The sequence below is a fragment of the Ambystoma mexicanum genome, chromosome 1p, assembly GCF_040938575.1.
Source record: "Ambystoma mexicanum isolate Mex_15411 chromosome 1p, UKY_AmexF1_1, whole genome shotgun sequence".
In the NCBI taxonomy this organism is placed as follows: Eukaryota; Metazoa; Chordata; class Amphibia; order Caudata; family Ambystomatidae; genus Ambystoma; species Ambystoma mexicanum.
Window position 1 is genome coordinate 925,777,075 of NC_090921.1, and position 20,896 is coordinate 925,797,970.

Below are 20,896 nucleotides of genomic sequence, written 5' to 3' on the forward strand. Positions count from 1 at the left end.
ACTCCTAGGTTACCTTCAGACATTGATTGTCTTTACCACTACCGTGAACACCATTAAGGTACGTGTTTTTATTTTAGACGCTTGTGCCTGTATAAACTTGACAATGGTCATTCAATTGTCCATTTTTAAAAGGGGAATTAATACTTTGTCCTTGTCGGATTTCTGTGTCTTAGTCAAAAAAAAATGGCCTGTACTAAAAAAAAAAACTATTGCCATTCCTTACCGCTACGTTACAAAAGAGTGTGGGATAATGTTCACAAGAAAAGAAAGAAGTGTTCTCAAAATGATTAATCAGGATTGTGTTGCTGCAGTCTCCCTGTCCCATGTTTTTAGCACAGGACTCTTTAACAGAGCACACTCCTGGGCTTCTCCAGCACAAGCTTACAGTTTGTTTCCAAAATATCAATGTCGTCTGTGCCCAAGTCTCTTTCTCTCAAAGTGTCTGGCCTCAGAGGACCTTTTCTGCCATAAACACCAAAAACAACACGTTATTTTCAGTACTCTTCATGGCGGGTGATTTCTCTTCACCCTCAGACCCCCTCAACTGGGTTCTGATCCTTCATGCACCATTGGCTTTCCTCAATTGGGTTGACTACAGTCTTTTATTCAAACGTAACATTCAAGTGTCTCAATGTATTTTTATAACAACTACTCACTGTGGACATCCATCAGTCGAGTTCATGCTTGCCATCACAATGTTCATGGGTGTATCAACTGTTCACCCGAATTCGCAGGCATCCCTCAGCCAGGTTCACTTTTGCCAAATACACAGTTCACTTTGATTTATCAATATGCAATCTCCTTAGGTTTCCCTTTGGCATCCCTCCTTTGGGTTCACATAGCTATTCTAACACAGTTTATGATTTGCTCATTCCCATCAGAAAACGGGGGTTACCTTCTCCTAGCTTTCTTTTGGCATCTGTCCATCAGGTTCACACTTGCCTTAGTTCACAATGTTCACAATCTAATTAGAAAGTGAGGTTCCTTTCGCACATGCTTTCTCTTGGAATCCCGCTGTTGGGTTCACACTTGCCACAGTTCAGAATTTCACAACCTCATTAAAAAGCAAGGTTTCCGGGGGGAGCTGTTGAGCTGCCAAACAAGATGGCTGCTTGAGTGTGGCGTTGCCACACATAATCCTTAACTGCGATGAATCTGATTATGCCTTTAAACACGATGTTCTGCTGATACCAGGGGTCTGAGCGTGGATTGGTGAGCCTGTGGTCCAAATCCTGGATGGAATCGGTGTCTGTACTCTGCGCACCGAAACCTTGTGAATCCTACGCAGCTGAGGGCAGATGTGCAAGTTGCAGACTTAGGACTCTTCCCACACTGAGCTGGGCTCGTGCTACGACTGACAGCAAATACTGCCCACAGCACCTGTGCATCGTATGGACATTTATGGTAGCTGGCAGAGTGATTAGCTCGACATTTTGCATTGAGCGGCGCCTGGACTGCGCTCCCCTGTGTACTGTGTCCTCGACTTGTGCGGGCGGTGCAGAGCCTGGAGATCACAGGTGCACTGGTGTGCTTCCTGCTCGCTCAACTGGCCCTGCGTAATGCCGTGCCCGGATGGCGGTCTGTGCGGAGTTTGCACCTCCCACGGCTCTGCATGCACTAATTGAGCCCTATTGGAACTGGTGCCTATCTGGCCGCATTGCAGTTTGTTGCATTGTGGTTTGTGTGGTGTGAGCCCAGCTGGCATGTCTGCTACTGTGGCCCGTGGCCGTTTGCTGAGGACTGCTGTGCCTGGAGAGGCCCACCCACAAGCCCCAGCCACTCCTAGGGGTCTGTGTTCGACCCTGCTGGCTGGCTGTGGTGACCATCAGTGGGCCACTTGTTGCTCTGCAGCGTGCTGTGTCTGCCTTGTCCTCTCCTGGGCCCTCGCTTGGGGCTGGTATGGTTGGCGGCTGGGACCTGTTGGGCTGCGGCACATTTGGAGGTCACCGGACCTATTGCACAAATAAGGATTATCCGCTGTGATGGAGCATAAACCAGGCAGGACTTGTTTCTTTACATGTGAATTCAACGGCAGCGGGAGATTTGACTATACCAGCTGCTTTCCCTAATCTCTTGCGATTGGCATGCTGCTGAACTCTCTGCCATAGTTCATACCTTCCCCACGTGGTGGATTCTCTAGCACCTAGCCTGGGCCGACAATGTGCCACTTCATTGCGGCAAAATTGGCAATCAGCTGTGCTGTAGCTGTGCCGCCGCCCGACTGCCCCCTCTGCAGATTTGCCTTGAACTCCCCTGCTGGCCGGTGCCTGGGTTCCCTCTGGCTGGTAGGCCCATTGCTCTCTCTCCATCTGTCCCCTTCTCGGCCCTAGCCCTGCTGGTTTACTGCCCATACTGCAGCCGTGCTCATCCATTCGCTGCCCTGGGGTCTCACTGTGTATGTATGGTCTAGCTTATTGACGTCTTTCCAAGCCCGGTACTCTTCTACCCCTAGCTGCAGTTTGCGCCTTGGCTGCGGCTGTGTCTGGGCCTGTGTAGCCTGCAGTGGTGCCTCCATCACCACCCTTGCCTTCCTCGCTTGGTAACCTTGATCCTGAATCATGACCAAGGGTGCAACAGCCAAACAGAAGGGCCCCAGGGACACCTATACCAGCAACTCAGCTAAATCCCATGACCCTGTGGCTGACACTCCGGTGGAAGAACATTCACCTTAACCCATGACATTTAGGGAAGACCACCTGCTGGGAACTGTGCAGAATGGTTTTCTTGTGGTAAATGTTAAGTTGGATGATATAGTGTCCACCATAGGCTCATTAAAATCAAAATTGGAAAAAGAAGGGGCTCGCATTACCTAGGTTCAATCCAGGGTTGGGGAAACGGAAGATCAGATTGCTAAACATGGTTGTGGTATTGCTCATCTTCAACAGGAATTTGGCAAAGTCTGCAGTAAATGCGACACCCTTGAATAGCGGTCACGCTGCAATAACATTAGGATTGTTGGAATCCAGGATTCGGCTTGCAAGGGCCCGATGGAACAATTTACGGAAAACTTGCTTAAACTGTATTTGGCCCATCCCGGTTCTCACAATATTTCCTAGTGGAGAGGGCGCACCGGGTCCTTGCCCCCATTCCTAAACCGGGAGCCCCCCATACAACTGTGTCGAGACAACTTAATTAACACGACAGAGACCTAATACTACGGTTGGCCCGGTAGAATGGCGCACTGTGCTTTGAATCCTCTGAAATCCATTTTTACCCAGACTTTGCGACGGCAGTGATCTCCCAGCGCAAGTCATTTGACCCTGTCAAGAAACTGCTGAGTTTGAGACAAGTGTACTATGCTTTGTTATATCCAGCCAAACTCTGATTGCAGCACGTGGGCAGGGCTCATTTCTTTGACGATCCGGGAGATCACACGGCATATATAGAAGCCAACATTTCTATCCTGCTACCACAAAGAGACCGTGGCAGCCGGGGTGGCTCCCCGTCTTACGATGGTGCCCTTAACATAATGGACAATGATTGACGATACCGAGCTGTGCAGACCTATCTATGTTCTTATCGAAAGGCATAACCTTACTTGGCGCTGGGACTGTTCGATATTCGTTGGCCCCTTTAGAGCTTCCAGGCAGTCTCACAGTGCACCCCATGGACTTTATTGTTTCTTTTTCTGATTGGGAATGAATCCTCAAGTTGGGGAAGATGATGAGGGTGGTGGGACAAAGTGGAGTTGTATTTGTTCGCAAATGGTTGCGATTAGTTTGCCCGGGTAATGTTGCAATGCCGGGCTACTTGGACGTTGTGTTGGGATTGTTCCCTCATCAGCTATGTGGAGACCTCTCCAGTAACAATAATTGCATCTTGTTCCTGCAAATACAGCACTTAATTCATGTTGGCTAAGAGTGGAATGAATGGCAATCTTACTTTTTTGTCTGAAATGTGCGCGGCCTCAACCATCCCATTAAAGCCCGCAAGGTGGCATCATATATCAACAGATGCTCCCCCAAAATAGCAATCCTACAAGAGACGCATGCTCTGGAGCTCACTAATGAACTGTTCGCTAAACCCTGGGGTAATCAGCAATATTATACCAGCTATTCTTCTCATTCATGTGGGGTACTCACTCTTATACACCGCTCCATACAATTTCAGGAATTTAAACACAGCATTGACCCTCTGGGGAGAAATATACTCGTGTGGGGCTCAATGCTTGCTGTTAAAGTAGTGCTTGTCAACACTTATGGCCCTAATGTTGATGACCCCAAATTCTTCGTCCAAATACTTGACCTACTTGTCGATGGCCCACATTCATACATTATATGTAGGGGGTGATTTCCACCTTATACTTGATTGTGCCCTGGATCGCTCTAGGGACACGCAGAGGGAACTCATTGCAGCGGGTCGGATGTTGACAAGAATGATGTCCCATTTAGGACTCATTGACACCTGGCCCGACCAAAAGCAAATACTCATATTACTCCACAGTTCACGATGCACATTCTAGAATTCACCTATGGCTCATACCCGCCACACTTGTGCCAAGGGTGCTGGATTCTGTGATTTAGCCTCAAACTTTATCAGGGGCCTATCAGACCCGGGGTTTCTTGAAAGACTACACACTGAGTCGGCTGACTTTTTTCATAGGAATATAGCAATGGTTTCCCAGACTGGTACAATATGGGAGGCCTTTAAGGTGTGGGTCAGGGAAGACATTATCTCCAATGCCTCTAGGATGCTACCAGAGACCAGAAAGAAGCGCACAGAGGTTGAGGCTGAGCTCAATAGTCTTGAGGAGAAATATTCAAACATGCATTTTAGGGAACTACTGGGCTGTATTAAAGGGAATCTCTTGAAGTTCCAAGTGCTGGCGGACCAGGAAGTCCAGCTGCTGTACCACCCTATCCAGGCTCGGAGGTATGGAGAGGCAGATAGGCCGAGGTGACATCTGGCACGGGTGGTCCGTGGTGACCCGAGTACGCTGCTCATTACAGGGATACTCGGTACATCAGGTGATATTCTGAATTCCCCTGAGGCTGTAAATACTGAATTCTATGAATTCTACAAAAAGCTCTACTAAAACTTGTACAGATGTTCCCCCGAGGAGCTAGAGCACTATCTTGACTCAATTCCACTCCTCAAGCTCAAAGAAGAGGAATATCAGGCATTAAATCTTCCCATAACCATAGAGGAGATCGAGGACTCTATCAAAGCGCTTCCCTCAGGTGAAGTTACCGGCCCTGACGGGCTCAGGATTGAATTATATAAGGAGCTAATCACTGTCCTGGCCCCTCATCTACTCAGCACTTGGGAGGAAGCACTGAATTGTGGTACACTTCCCCCATCATTTGTCTGGAAACCACTAATTTCGGTGCTACTGAAACCTAACAGGGCCCCTGAAGAGATGGGATCCTACTGGCCACTCTCCTTAATAAATTCTGATACTTAAATCCTAGCTAAACTATTAGCAACAAGATTACTCCCATATATGCCGGACCTTGTCCATCCGGACCAATCAGGGTTCATCTCCGGATGCACAACGGTGTATAACTTGTGAGGACTCTTTGGTATAATCTCACAAATAGACCCAATCTCACAAACCATAGCTGCGTCCTTGGATGCCGAAAAGGCGTTTGATTCGGTATCATGGCAATTTTTATTCTCAGTTCTCTGCCGTATGGGACTAGGTGAGTTTTTTATTTGATGTGTCAGGCTCTTTTACTCATCACCGAAAATGAGGGTCAGGACTGGATGAACAATATCCCCAACATTACTGCTTGCTCGAGGTACCCACCATTGCTCTTCGCCCTTACTATAGAGCCCGTTGCCGCCATTCCGCGTCTTCGTCACATACATCGTGGACTTTGTATGACAGGCCCCACACATGTAATTTCCTTGTATGAGGACGTCTCATTGTTATATATCAGAAACCCAATAATAAACCTTTCCCCGAGACTTGAAGAAATACCCAAATTCACTAAATTTTCCGGGTACCACATTAACAAAGCCAAGTCAGAACTGTTCCCATTGAATGAAGCCACGACCCATCCGGCAGACGTTCAAGGGTTCAGATGGGCCCAGGATAGCATGAAATATTTGGGAGTCATTATCTAGTGACAGCAACAAACATTACTACTCGCGAACCACTGGTAATATGTACATACCCTCACTGACAAACTGACACTATGGGCTAGGCTGCTGATGTCACTATATGGCAGATTCACCCTGTTGAAAATGGTGGTGGTCCCTAAATGACTCTACTATTTTGTCAATATTCCTATATGGCCTGGGAGGGTTTTTTTGATGAACTCTGTTCGCTGGCTGTAGGCTTCTGCTGGGGATGGCTTCTCCTTGTATGAAGTGGGAAGCTATGACTAGACTGTACGAGCAAGGTGGCTTGCAGGCACCTGAATTTGAACTCTACTACGAGGTAGCCCAGGCACACTTTGCCAGTCATTGGTATGCACTACACACCCGGCCAATACACACTAACCTTGAAAGATATAGTGCTGCCCTCACTTGCCTCTGCACTCTTGTTCATACCAACAAACATCCCAACACTTGCACGTTTGACCCGGTTCGTACTACCGTCAATGCCTGGTCCAGGGGGTGTAAGAGGTTGCAGATCCCTGAGCCGCACACAGGCTCTATTCCTTTGGGGCAATGTCCTGGACTTCCCGCCATGTATGACAAAATGATCAGGGAGGGGTGGGATTCTATAGGTGAAATGACTTTGCGGGACCAATTCCCAGAAGGCACTTATGTAACTATACCAGCTTTTACTGAAAAACTGGGAGGGGGTCCCACCCGAATGCTGCAATATTACAGAATTAGAACGGCGATTAGATCAAAATGGTCATCATTTCCCAAGGAGCCCAGCGTGTGCCAGCCCCTGGAACTGGTTGTGACAGAGGGGTACTCTCGAGGGCTCATTTCCATGCTCTATAAGAAATGTCAAGATATACAGGTTCTGCCCGGTTCGGCCAGACTGAGCTGGGAGGAGAAATTGGGTACCCCTCTCGATGACACCAGATGGACTCGCTGGTGTCGTCTCACTAAAGAGGTCTCATTAAATGGCAAACATCGCCTCATCCAATTTAAATTGCTCAACAGGTTGCATTACACCCCTGAGAAGGTCTTTAAATTTGCCCCCTCGGTTAGGCCCAGCTGTTCCAAATGTTACGCAGACATTGCAGACACGCATCATATGTTCTGGTCCTGCCCCCATGTCACCAAGTTTTGGGAGGAAGTGGCAGAAATTCTCAATGTGTTTGAGGTAGAAAATACCATGTATCAATATAAACAATCTGAGGAAGACTTGTCAGTTCTGGAATCACAGCTAAATGATGAACAACTCACCAATTATCTAGAAGTCACTTAAGAAATTGAACATTTTTTTTAAACATGAAACAAAACATTCTTAATTATAATAATCATCACATTTCTACAAAACTTAACAAACAACAACCTTTCGGCTGTAGTAACAGCCCCCACAGGTTTAGCTGCCTACAAAATAGGTGGTGTAACTTTACACTGACTAGCACTCCTCCCAATAGAATACCAAAACAAATTAGAATACCACAAATTGTTGGCAGCAGCTGTAACTGAAGTATGCAGTATTCTAGTACAGATGTAAGTGCTCCTGATATATGAAGTAAGCATGGTTTGCAACCTCATATTGGTTTTAATTAATATCAGAGTCCCACCTATGAAGAACTGTTTGGAGGAAAACACATTATTTTTTTCGGAGACATCCTACAGTTAACAATAGTGAAAGGGCAAACTATTTTCAAAATATTAGGACATAAAAAATGCTGCAATACCCTCAACAGCATTGGAAATATAAAACTCTGGCAACATTTTCACTACAGAGAACTAACTCCAAACGTGCACCAGCCTGCAGACCTCGCATATGCTAACATTTTAAAAAGCATTAGGACTGGGCTGCTTACTAAAGATACAACATCCATCTTAAATAATAGACTAATTCTTGAGCTATATGGACGAAACACTTCTGCTCCTGATGTCATGAAACAATTAACTCAACAAAATGTAAAATGTATGTCTTTAATGCCAACCGTTGCAGGCTGCAGTCAATTCAATGAGACAATGTTGAAAAAAGAAATGCAACCCATACTGCATATCATCTTCACAGACAAACTAGCATTACACTTCCTATGTGTCAACAAGCAACAGCACGACTTAACAGCTTAGAAAATTGTATCTCCAACACAGCCGGATTCGAGGAAATATAGACTTTGTGTCTAACCTGCAGAGTAATTCTAAAACGTAACCTTGACGTAGAACAAGGTTTAGTCAATGGAGCAATTGGTACAGTTCTTGGCTTCCAAACATATCCACATGACAACAATGTTCAGCTTGTCAACATCCACTTTGACAAAGTTGAAAAAATTGGCCGGTCAATAGGATACTTCCTTCTTTTCAAAGACATGTACGTACGCAGAGAGCAATTTTCTCTATTTCTTGCATATGCTGTGACTTTTCACAAATCACAAGGTATAACCCTAGATCAAGCATTGATTGACATTGGAAGCACAGTCTTTAAAGAATGTACTTTCATGTCTGCATACATTCACTGGACTTTTTCTAGAAAACATTGATGCAAACAAAGTGAATGCTGACATTTCTTGCATCCTGGAATGCAACAGGCTACGGGCACTATACACCCCCACCTAGATATGTACCCTGTACCTCAAAACAATAAACCTTTTAAAGACAAATAATAGAAACAGAAGCTTTAGCAGATTTCCCACCAATAACAGTAAAAAAACAATGATCAACTTCTTCTGCATCAAACAATAGTAGTACAAAATCAACTGCATATCCATCAGAAAAGAAACACACACATCTCTCTTCTCCAGTAACATCTTAAGGCCCATCAAACAATCCACAAACAGAACTGTCTGGTCCATTTAAATTCAGAAACACAACTGGAGTAATTGTTATGCTAATGTGACAATGAATATTCCCTTTCAAAAGCCACCAATTGTTCAGATTTACTTAAACGGCTCAGACCAGTTGTGTTTGCAAATGCTCACCCTTCACAGAAATGCCACAAAATAATCCTGACAACACTTGCAGTGTCTCAGGTATAAGGCGAGAATTGGACCATTGTGCGGGTATGGTAACATTTACCATAAACACACAGGAATTCTTAATATACTTACTGGAAGTACTAGAAAGCAGAAACATCCCTATAAATGAAATCTTCCAGATTCCATATACTTGGAAACATACATGCCCTCTCTGCAACCATGTGTCACAAGACCACATCCCTAATGAACGATTTGTGTATGTATTCATACCAAATTCTGAATCCCTTCCATTTCACCAGCTTCTGCAGAATGCAAATCATGGCATATTATGCCCCTTTTGCAAGACAATCATTCCACCATACAAATGAAATCACATAGCCAATATGTCATACTAATGCTTCTAAGGTTCAATGCAGATGGTACCAAAAATAACTATAAACTTACATGTTTCACACATGGCCAAGTATCTCTTGGAAAGAAAACCTTCACAACAGTAGGTATAGAATACCACACTGGTGACACAACCACTTCTGGGTACTAAACCGCATATGTCAAAAAAAAGAAGTGGTTGGTTTGAATGTAACAATACCTTTGTTACTCCAAACCATACCTTATCAGCACATTTAACACATGCCTACTTAATATTCCTACAACCCAAATTTGGTCACTAGACATTACCACAATGAACAGTTAGAATATGCCAACAGGTATCTAACTGCATCCATTACACTACAGTAACAATTTTGAAAGTCAATCTAGTTAGAATATGCCAACAAGTTTCTAACTATTTGAAAAACACCCTTCATTGCAAAACACTTCAAATCCGCCATTTCAGTACTTACACGGCAAAACATCTTCTAACCTCTAATGTAGTTAGAAGATGCCAACAGGTATCTAACTACTTCAAGCATTCTCTTAAGACAACATACATACTTCAAACAAACTTACTATCACCCTTGCACTTATATAATTGTAATCGATTTTTTAATCCAGTACAGATTTGTTTCACAATGACCCAATGATTATTTAATGTGAATACAACAGCAGTTTGTCAGACACTAATGTTGTACCAAACATAGTAGATAGAATGTACTGTTTATGAGGGTCTAAAAAAGAAAATGTATATTCAAATGTGTATAGAACTATAGCTTTTGAACTATCCTGCTTAACCAATAGTACTGTTTTTTCCACTTAAAATAACCCAGGGATTGAAGCTTCATAATGCCACCACGCTAAGTAACCACAGCAATAATCCTCATTTGTGCTACAAGCATAAGTAGCATATACAGTTCAATTACAAAATTCCTCCATTTTACAAACACATTTTACTCCCACTACATTACCTACAATTACTGTACACATATGGCCACTAATATCATTCTGACCATATAACTACTACTATACCTATAATTACTATATACATAATACTGCTATGGTGACTGTGCCCAGTGCACATATTCTGCAGAATCTGGCCACTGGCCTCAACCCCCACAATACAATTAACTATATAAGAAGTATATGCCATACACCGACAACTAATAAAACTCACCCTGACCACCCTTGCCATCGAAATGATATCTGCAGACACTGAAATCGGCCACAGATTCAGCGGCATTTCCAAACCCTTTTTTCAACTGTAAAAACAGCTCCACATTACCTTCATTCCAAGTTACTACCACTTTTACGCTCTCTTCCAGCTATCAAATAACCCCAAATGACTTTTCCAAGCCGCACGTTCAAGATGCTGTCCTTGAACTACTGCGGTGTCAGCGGACGCCTACGACACCTGCCCAGCCTTTTTCAACCTACAAAAACAGACCCAAATCATCTTGTTTCCACTCCCCCTCCCTCTCCAGTCCCTCTTTCCACCACCAAATGATCCAAAATGCGTTTTCCAGACTATTTTCCCACCACGCTGTCCGTGGTCAGCTGTGGCCATCCGTGTATACAACATGGTGGGAGTTTCCAAAAATATGACGCACTTCATGTTCTTCACCTTTTAATCAGTGGGCATGTCCGATGTCGGCAGACATCACATTGGGCCCTGAACCAATAGACGGTCCATCCACAGAAAAAAACAGGGAAGTGGGTCCACAGTCTGTACCCAGATATCACAGATTTTTGTTTACCTACTTTTTCGTTGTTTTAAAAAAAAATACTGCACGGATGTGTACACCAAATTTTCAAAAGCACTCTTTTGCAACCAAATCACTGCCTCGGACACAAAGCTGGAGTAAATCCATCCAGTGGTTTGGGATGCAGGTGTGAGCACATTTTATTTGCCATTGCATCTAAGGGGAAAAAAAACACCAGTTTTGGGACCCCCCCCTATAGCTTTGCTCCTCCTTCACAAATCCACACCAAACTTTGCAGGATGAATCTGACGGGGCCATATATTTTGCAAAGTTTTTTAAGGATTCATTCAGTCACCCAAAAAGTAGTCTTCCTATTGGTAGAAAAACATAACCATAACTACAGCAGGCCCTGTAATATCAATGAAAACACTTTGTTAAATGGACATTGTGGTTAAGTTGCACTAATAAAAACCTATGAAATTCAGTGAAAAAAACTTTGTTAAAGGGACGTTATGGTTACATTTCACTAATTAAAACCTATGAAATTCAATAAAAAAATGTTGTTAAAGGGACCTTATGGTTACATGTAAAACCAAAAACCCCCAAAAATGTGTCAGTTATGGTAAGCTAAGCAACCATAACTCGCACCACCAGCGTGCCCTTCTAACACTAACACTCGAAACATTAGAGTTGATATCACAAATGTCATTGATCACATCATTGATGACATAACATATTTGGGCAACTTGTGTTTGTTCATTGACCTATGAAGACTAGGCAGTTGTGCTTAGTGACAGTGAAAACATGAACATTGAATAGGTGGTCTACATGTTGAAATTAACCTATTTGTATGTTTTTAAACTATGTTCGTTAGGGTTTGGTTTCAGCTCATGGTTTACATATATTTAGCAATATGCAGGCTTCAAACACACAATTCACTTGTATACTTTAAGGAAGGCATGGTATCAAGCAGTGAGGACAGACACAAGTGATCACAGTTCAATGGTGTTTATTGAACTTAAATGGGTTGGCTGAATGCCTATCTGATCCTAAATCTAAGCATGGGAGCAAGCTAAAACCATCAAATAATAATAACTCAGTCCTAGTGAAGTCTCTCAAAATAAAAGGGCCCATATTAATAAACCTATTGCCAATCCTTACTTCTAAATACAAAATGTGTGGGACAACAATGCAGGCAAAAGAAAAGTGTTCAAGAAAAAATATGTCATTATATTTGAGTAGTTGGCTTCCTTTCCTCACGTTTTCAGCATGGGACAAAGTGGCACATTGGAGTTTCACATAACCTGGCTTCTTGGCCATGAGAAAACTGTTCAAAGCATAGGTATCAGTGCCAAAGTCTTTGTCCCAATTACAGTCTCCTATTGCAGACGCGTGTTGTAACAAACAAACACTATAGCTAAAGGGCCGCTACTGCAGTAGCATCCATGTAGTTATGCTTACGTTGCTCAACCCATAGGAAGAACACTTTTTGGGTGGCTTATAACTTTTCCCTCCCTGAACGAATCCTCCCAAACCATTGTAAAGAAAGTATATGACCCTGTCAGATTGTTTCTTCAAGGTTTGGTGAGGTTTCATGCAGGGGGGCCAAAGTTATAGGGGGTCTCAAATTGTGTTGTTTTTCCCATAGACGCAAAAGAAAACAAATGTTGCTCATGCCTACAGCCCAAACCGCTGGATGTATTTTTACCGAATATGTGTGGCAGAAGTGGAAGCTTGGTGCCGAAAGCATGCTTTTGTAAATTTGGGGTAAATCTGTCTAGTAGTTCTTTTTAAAACAGCAACAAAAGGTTAAAACAAATGTGTAATATCAGGGTTCTGTCCGCAGACTCATCTCTCCCTCCTCAAATCTGTATACCATTCTGCCATTCACTCCCTCTGCCTCCTCTCACCTCACAACTCCATCCCCTCTTCTCTTAACTCACTAGGCTGGCTCCCATTCCACTCCCAGCTCAAATTTAACTTCCTCTGCCTAGTCTTCAAAGCCCTCTATGGTCTTACCCCTCTGTACCTCTCCTCCCTTCTCTCTTTCTATACTCCTTCTCATTCTCTCCGTTCTGCAGATCTCTTCCTTCTCTCTACTCCACCTCCCCCCTGTGCCCCCTCCTGTTTCCGCTCCTTCCAACTTCTTGCTCCTTTCCACTGGAACCGTCTTCCTCTTCCCGTCCGCTCCATCACCTCCTATCCCTTATTTCGCACTTCTCTAAAATCCTATCTCTTCCACTCTCCCCCCTAGCACCAATTGTTTCCTCTCTCACCAACTAACCCACCTCCACCCTCTCATAAATGTAAATTGTTCATTGTACTGTTTTCTGGTTTAGATTAATTGTTAACTATTGCTTGTTGTATTCACTTGTTTGTCTTGTAAAGCGCTTTGGATTAAGGTGCTATATAAATTAAAATAAATACAAAATAAATACAAATACTTCCCTGTTCGCTCAGCAGACTAGCTTCCGAGTGGTCCAGAGGGCTATGGGATGTCCACGGACATCAGGCGTGCCTGCTGATTGGATGGTGAAAAGCGTGAAGTGTGTCAAATTTTCTGAAATGCCTGCCATGACATTGTGGTTGGGGAAAACGTGTGAAAACACAATATGGGTTGTTTGGTGGCCGAAAGAGGGGCTGGGAAGGGTGGGGGAGTGAAAAACTATGATGAAGGCTATTTTTGTAGATGAATGTGTCATACCAGTCCGGGGACAATGCAGTCGTTCGTGGACAGCGCTTTGAATGGATGGCTTGGGAGGGTTTGGAAAGGGTAGCGGAGTGGAATAAAGATGATATGGAGCTGTTTCTATAGGTGGACAAAATGGCATGCAGATGCTGCTGAGTCTGGGGTCAATTTTAGTGTTTGCTGACATAATTTGGACGACTGAGGGTTCTGGTGAGTTATTTGAAGGTGTATTGTACATACTTGTTATATGGTTAATTGTATTTTGTTGGGTGTGGACAGTGGGCAGATTCTTGGGGGCATGGCCATTTACATTTTAGTCACAACAACACAGGTCAGCGATAAAGCATTCCCCTTTGACCATAACATTTGAAACATCCAACTTCCGCCCCTCCCCCCATACATCAGAGGTCACTTATCTCCTCTAATTTGGACCAAAAGGTGGCACCTCCTTTTCAACCAGGTGCTTTGTAGGTACAACTTTACGTGAACCGGGAAGAATCTCCCCTTTCCTCCAAATCCATGTCCGCCCTCGTTGCCCCCAGATCGTGGTCCGAGGTCATCAGTATCCGTATGCGGTGTGGGGAGTCCACTCACTCCTTTTACCTTGTTTTTTCCACCTTACCCCCATTGATCTCACCTCCCATACCTCTCAAAGAAAGGGAGATACATACCCTTGATACCGGACCTGGACTCATCCAAGAGATGTGACAGGTACTCCATGTCATCTATAGCATGAATCTTCAATACCCACCCATTTTCCCCATGCATCCAAGGGTTTTTCGACAGTTGGGCTAGGCAACACCTTGCTGCAACCATCATAACCAGAAACATGTGCCCTTGTTCCCACAGTGCCCAATCCCCTTTGTCTATCCCAAAGAGTTGTAGCCAAGGTGAGTGCTGCCTCTGGATCCCATCAACTCCCTTTATCCAGGACAGGACCCCCCTTCAATATGCCTGCACCAGCGAGCAACACACCACATATGAAAATAATCCCCTTTCTCCTGATGGCATTTCCAGCAGTGCGGGTCATATCCTTCACTCATACGGACAATCCTCGTTGAGGGGTAGTCCTATCAGTGTATTAACTTCAGGACCTGGTTGGAGCAAGGTTGTGAAACACTGGGCCGTCCTGTACATCTGAACCCGCAAGTATCATCAATTTCCTTACCCAGGTCTCGTCCCCACTTGATTCTTGCATGCAGTGGGTCTCTAGGGATTCCCAAGAGGATCCTCTTATACAGCCCCACTATCAACCCTCTGGATCCCTTCTATGTAATCAAAAATTCCTTAAAGCTTGTCAGTTCCCTCCTTTGGTTTTCCCCCCATTGGCCTTCAGACAGTACCCCCTTCAGTTGCAAGAAATGGAAGGGCGACAGTTTATGCAGCCCAAGAGTTTTGCCTAGCCTGTTCAAAGAGATGTAGTTGCCCCCTCCCACATTTGTCCCACTCTACTTAGCCCAGCCTGTTACCATGGCTGGAATGCCAATGGTTCCTCCATCCCATCACTGAGTGGGGGAGGCCAGATACAACGCAAAGGAGATGGCAACATGTTGAGCCACCTGTTATCACCTCCATCCCTACATATGGACCACAGAATCTCCAAGATTGGGTGGCGGAGCTCTCTCTTAGTAATGTGGGCTCTATGGACCCACAACCATTCGTCCAATGTAACTGGGGCTAATGCCGCATTATCCATTGCCACCCACTGTTTCCCTGAAAGTGGGTCAAATTGAAACACTAGGACTCGAAGCTGAACTGCCTTGTAGTGCGCCACCATGTCAGGGAATCCCACTCCCCCTCTTCCCCTGGCAGGATTAATATCTTGTAGGAGACCCTAAGTCTGGCCCTCGCCCAGACAAACCACAACTTTGCCACCTTAACCTCAGAGAAAAACGAGTCAGGCACCTTTAACGGCAAAATATGAAATAGAAACAAGAATTTGAGTAGGATCACCATCTTTATGCAGTTTAGACGAGCCATCCAGGACATCCTCAAGCCCGGCCACCTCTCCATGTCTTGTTTTATGGCCAACCAGAGGGAATGACATTTCTAGGAAACAGATCCTCAAAAAGCTGTGTCACTTGGACCTCAAGTTATCTGAAGCCGTAATCCTGCAACTTAAAGCGGAGCCGCTTACTATAGTCCCTCTCCTCCAATGCCAGATCCCCTACCATGTAAGCCACTGATGTTCCAAAATTAATTTTAAACACTGAGAGGTTCATGTAACACTCCAGGCTCTCCAGTATGTGGGGGACCAAGTGGGATGGATTGGCCACATAGAGCACAGGGTCATCCACAAAAAGACTTATCTTGCAGTCTACCTGCCCTACCACTACACCCTTAATCTCTGTATGGTCTCTGACTGATGCCGCTCATGGCTCTATTACCAATGCGTACATCAGCTGGGAAAGAGGACATCCCTGGCGCGTATCCTGCTGTAGCGGGAAGGTCCTTGATTCTATCCATTAAACACCACTCTAGCGGTCGGTGTTGAGTATAAGGCCACCATCCATCCCATCCATCTGGGGCCCATCCCTAGAGATGCAAAGACCTCCCTCATGAAGGCACAACTCACCCGGTTGAATGCTTTTTCAGTGTCCAAGGCAGAATAATGCCCCCCTCCTTTGTTCTTGGTGCGTTTTGGATGTGAATCATCTTTCGCATGTTATCCAAGCCCTGCCTGTGTAATACAAAGACCGCTTGGTCAAGGTGAATCAGTTGTGGGAGGTGGGATTCCAAACGCGTTGCCAGGATTCTGGCAAATATCTTGGCATCCACATTCAGGAGGTAGATCAGCCTTTAGGAGCACAGTTTCGTGAAAGCCGCTATTAAGGCTTGAGAAATGTCAGCGGTATTGTATCTCCTCCATTAAAGAATTAAACAGTTTGACCAAAGGTGCCATCAGAGGACCTTTGTATTGCTTATAGAAGTCCGCCATGAATCCATTGTCTCCAAGTGCCTTCCCTGTTTTCAATTGTCGAATGGTCCCTACCACTTCTTCCCGAGTTATCTCACCATCCAGGGCCTCACCTGCAGTCTCTGTAAGCCTGGAGAGATTGCACTTAGCAAGGTACTGATGAACCTTCACCGTGGACTGCTCCACCGGTTTAGCAGACAAGTCAATATAGAAGTCTGTGAAACAAGTCACAATGTCCTTCCTTTACCTCATCAGACACCCTCAAGTATCTCAGACTACATCTATCCTCTTTCCTATAGCGCCATGCCCTATTAGCCAGGAGGTTCCCCATCCTATTTCCCCTTTCATATTACCTCTGTCGGGTGAATTGTATCTTTTTCACAGCTTCCCCAATCTGGAGTGTGTGGAGTTCTTGCCACTTGTCCCTGATTTCGCCCAGGATCCCTCCCCTATCAGCATGTACCTGGGTCAGCTGGGATCTCAATGCTTACAATTCCTCTCAAAGCCTGGCTTTAATTAAACCCCTCTCCCTCTTCCTAATGGATCCCTCGGCGATGAGGAGCCCTCTAATGGTGGCCTTAGCCGCATCCCAGACCATTGCCATCCCTGTCACCCCTTTGTAATTAACATCAAAGTAAGCCCCGTATTTCCCTCCCCAGGATCTCCTTAAACACATGGTTCCTCAACAAGATGTTGATACAGCGCCACTGAAAACCTTAAGGGTCTGGGGGGTCAGGGAGTCTCCAGTTAGCCACCACTAGATTGTGCTCTGACCACGTAATCACTGCCACCCTGGGTGCCCCCACCTCACCCTTCCGCTCTATCAGGATCAGTAGAAGGCAATCCTCATCTATGTCTGGTGTGGGGGAGAGAAAAATGTGTAGCCCCCCTGAGCAGGCCAGTGCATTCACCAGACATCTACCCTGAAGTGGTCTTGGAGGAGGTCCCGCAGACCCAGGTTATCTTTAGTCACCCTTTTAGCATTCACACCATTCACTGACCACCAATCCAGCTTGGGGTCCACTACTAGGTTGAGGTCTCCCCCAGAAGCATCACTCTCTCCGCCCAGCCATCCAACATCCTGAACACCTTACGCAGGAACCCCACCTGCCCCACATTAGGTTCATATATGGTTGCAAGGGTGAGCTGCATTCCCTCATGCATGCGCTTTCCGCCTAAGAATCACCCCCACACCCCCTCTTAACCTGGACCCCAGTCAATCGAAGGGATTTACCAAGCAGTATGCCCACTCCTTCCTTCTTGGATGTCCTATGCGAGGCCCAGAAGTTCCTATCGATTTCTTTGCTTTTTATTGGTAGTTCCGCCCCCTGTCAGTAATGGGTCTCTTGAAGAAAGAGGACAGCCAGTTTCTGTTTATGGAACATATTGCTAGTAAGGGAACTTTTGTTTTGTGAGTATATTCCCTTCACATTCAGTGTACCTATCGCTAACTCAGCCATATCCCCTCTTCACCCTTCTCTGTTCCTCCCTAATGTATGTTGTAAGGTGCTAACCCTTTGTGCCTGAGAAGTTCTGTTGCATGGGTATCTCTTCTTTATCTCCCCCCTGCCCTCCTCCCAACTACCCCCTCTATCCCTCCCATCCTGCCCTTTCCCCATCTGAGGCTTTTGATCTCACATCCCCTTTGTGTCGGGCACGCTTGTCGAAACACCAGGGACTCCCCCAGCATTGGGCATCCCAATAAGCAGTCACAACCCCCTCCTGTTCCCAGAAACAGCTGGGGGAGGGGTGTCCATCCACAAGTCTGATGTGAACCAAATGGAATACAGAATAAATCTAAGAATCAACTTGCCTCAACTCCTGTGACCCACCCCTCCAGTAGAAAGTAGGCTTTAACTGCCTGAAATTCCCCCTTTCGTCATCGTAGTTCAGCTAGGAGGGTGATGGGAAGTGTTGGGGCACACACATTGTGTAGATGTTCTTTGGTTATTTGTCCACCCATTGACTGCCTATAGCCATGCTAATCCTCATGGCCATCCCACCCACTTTCTGACTCTAGCCGCTATAATCATATTCTCTTGGGATCTCTTTCAGTTAGCTTTATCAAGACGTAGCATTAACCATTGGTTGAAATGTCTGTCAAAGTTATTTCAATTTAGTCTTCTGCGAATTAATGGCTTAATTGGATCTTTACATACACTACTGGTGTAATAAAAATGCCTTAACCAAGTGTGCCTTCAGCCACTTCATTTACATGCAGTGTGCATTCCATTCTCTTTTGTTCTGTTAGAAGCAAGCATTGCCAAAGCCAGCAAGTTTGGCCTGCTCATAAATATTAAATAATTAATTTTCCAGGCACTACTGTTATATGCCCAGGTACTCGCATCGTTAGTGCCATTACAGCAGTACCTGGCAAATACCTATCCGTATCCTACACAAAAGTCAAAACCTTTGGCATTGCCAATGATTGTTGAGCGTTGTAGTGGCTTTTTTGGAAAAGTGGACACTTTCCATTTAGCAAACTAGCTTTATTAAGATATAGTATTAACCATTGGTTGAAATGCCTGTCAAAGTTATTTCAATTGAGCCTTCTACGAATGAATGACTTAATTGGATCTTTACATACACTACTGGTGTAATAAAAATGCCTTAACCAAGTGTGCCTTCAGCCACTTCATTTATATGCAGTGTGCATTCCCTTCACTGAAATTCTGTTAAAAGCAATCATTGCCAAAGCCAACAGGTTTGCCCTGTTTATAGATATTAAACAATTCATTTGCCAGGAACTACTGTTATATGCCCAGGTACTCACATCATTTTACAGCAGCTGCCAATAATTGCCAGTTAGTGCCATTACATTAGATCACCATTGATCGAGGACTTGCAATCACTGCCCACTCTGTAAATCACCACCAAATTACTGAGCTTTGCAGTTCTTGATGCTGCATTTTTGAAGGCTCGAGAGGCTCCTTGGAAGTTATTTATGGCTTTTTAAGTTTATTTTGATTTGTGATGCTCCATAGAGAAGTGCACACCACTTGAAGGCAACAAATGCAAACCAATCTCAAATAATAGCCCTTGGAGGTGCTGCTGGGCAGCTGTGGCTGTCCCCTAATACAGAATGAGGCAGTGGAAAAGTGTGAGCTCCAAGACTTCAGCCAGACTTGTAGTGATTTCTACACCTACGGGTGGTCTTTCCAGTTTCTGTTACTGTGTATACTTACTCACTGTGGGCAATGCAAGGAGGGTATTTCTTAATTGCCAGGCGACAAGCATCCCTAAACAGCCCACCAACAAATCTTATAGGTATTTATCCTTACAAGTGAAAAATCCATATTCATCTGCATTCTCAGCCAAACTCTTACCTTCTCATGTATGTAAAATGTGTGATGTTTTCTTTGCTGGCCAGACTAGCAACGCTGCCATTGGTGCTTCTCCTATATATGATGGACTGTGATCCCTGCAATGCAGAGGATTTGGAAGTGATCTGGTTATGGATCAGCGCTGGTGTTTCTAAACACAGTTTTTAGGTGCTTCATGTGCACATGGGCCCCACACTTCATGCAGTTTTGGTCCGCTGCACACAAAAGACCTAAAATGCAATCATATCAGAGGAGCCAGGTCAAGTACAGGGGTCATGAGGGGTATCAACAGAAACAGGGACAAGGGTATGACACAGAGATGGGGGGAAAGGGTGGGCTGTCTCACCTTATTAACCCGCTCCTTCTGCCAAGGCGCTAGCAGGAAACTCTTTTTGTTCAGCAGCTGCCTGCACCACTTTCTCTACGACATCCCTTTGAAAATTGTGGAATGCCTGGTACATACTTCTAATGAAGTAAGTGCTATTGGCTGGTGCTATCACAGGCAAGGCAAGAGAGCACATTATACGTAGTGTGAGTTAAATTATCATTTTGCTGCTCCAACATTTTGCACATATAGGCAAGTGTCTAACCTTGCCTAGTGGAAGCACCGGCCTTGGTGCAGCCATATTCGTTCTTGTGCTTTAGAGTGCCACTAGAGTGTCCTTCATGTTGGTACGACCCTCTCTATGTTCATTGCTTATTATTCACTTACCTGCAGAGTTCTTTACTATGTGGCAACCTGATTTATATTTCCCCCCACTCCACAAGGTGGGGATTTGCCAGTCTTTGTAATCGTACCTATTTCACTTAAGGTCTGCCTCATGTAGACCCTCATAACATGATGTGTGGCTTTCCCAGTATGTGTAATCATGTCAATTTTA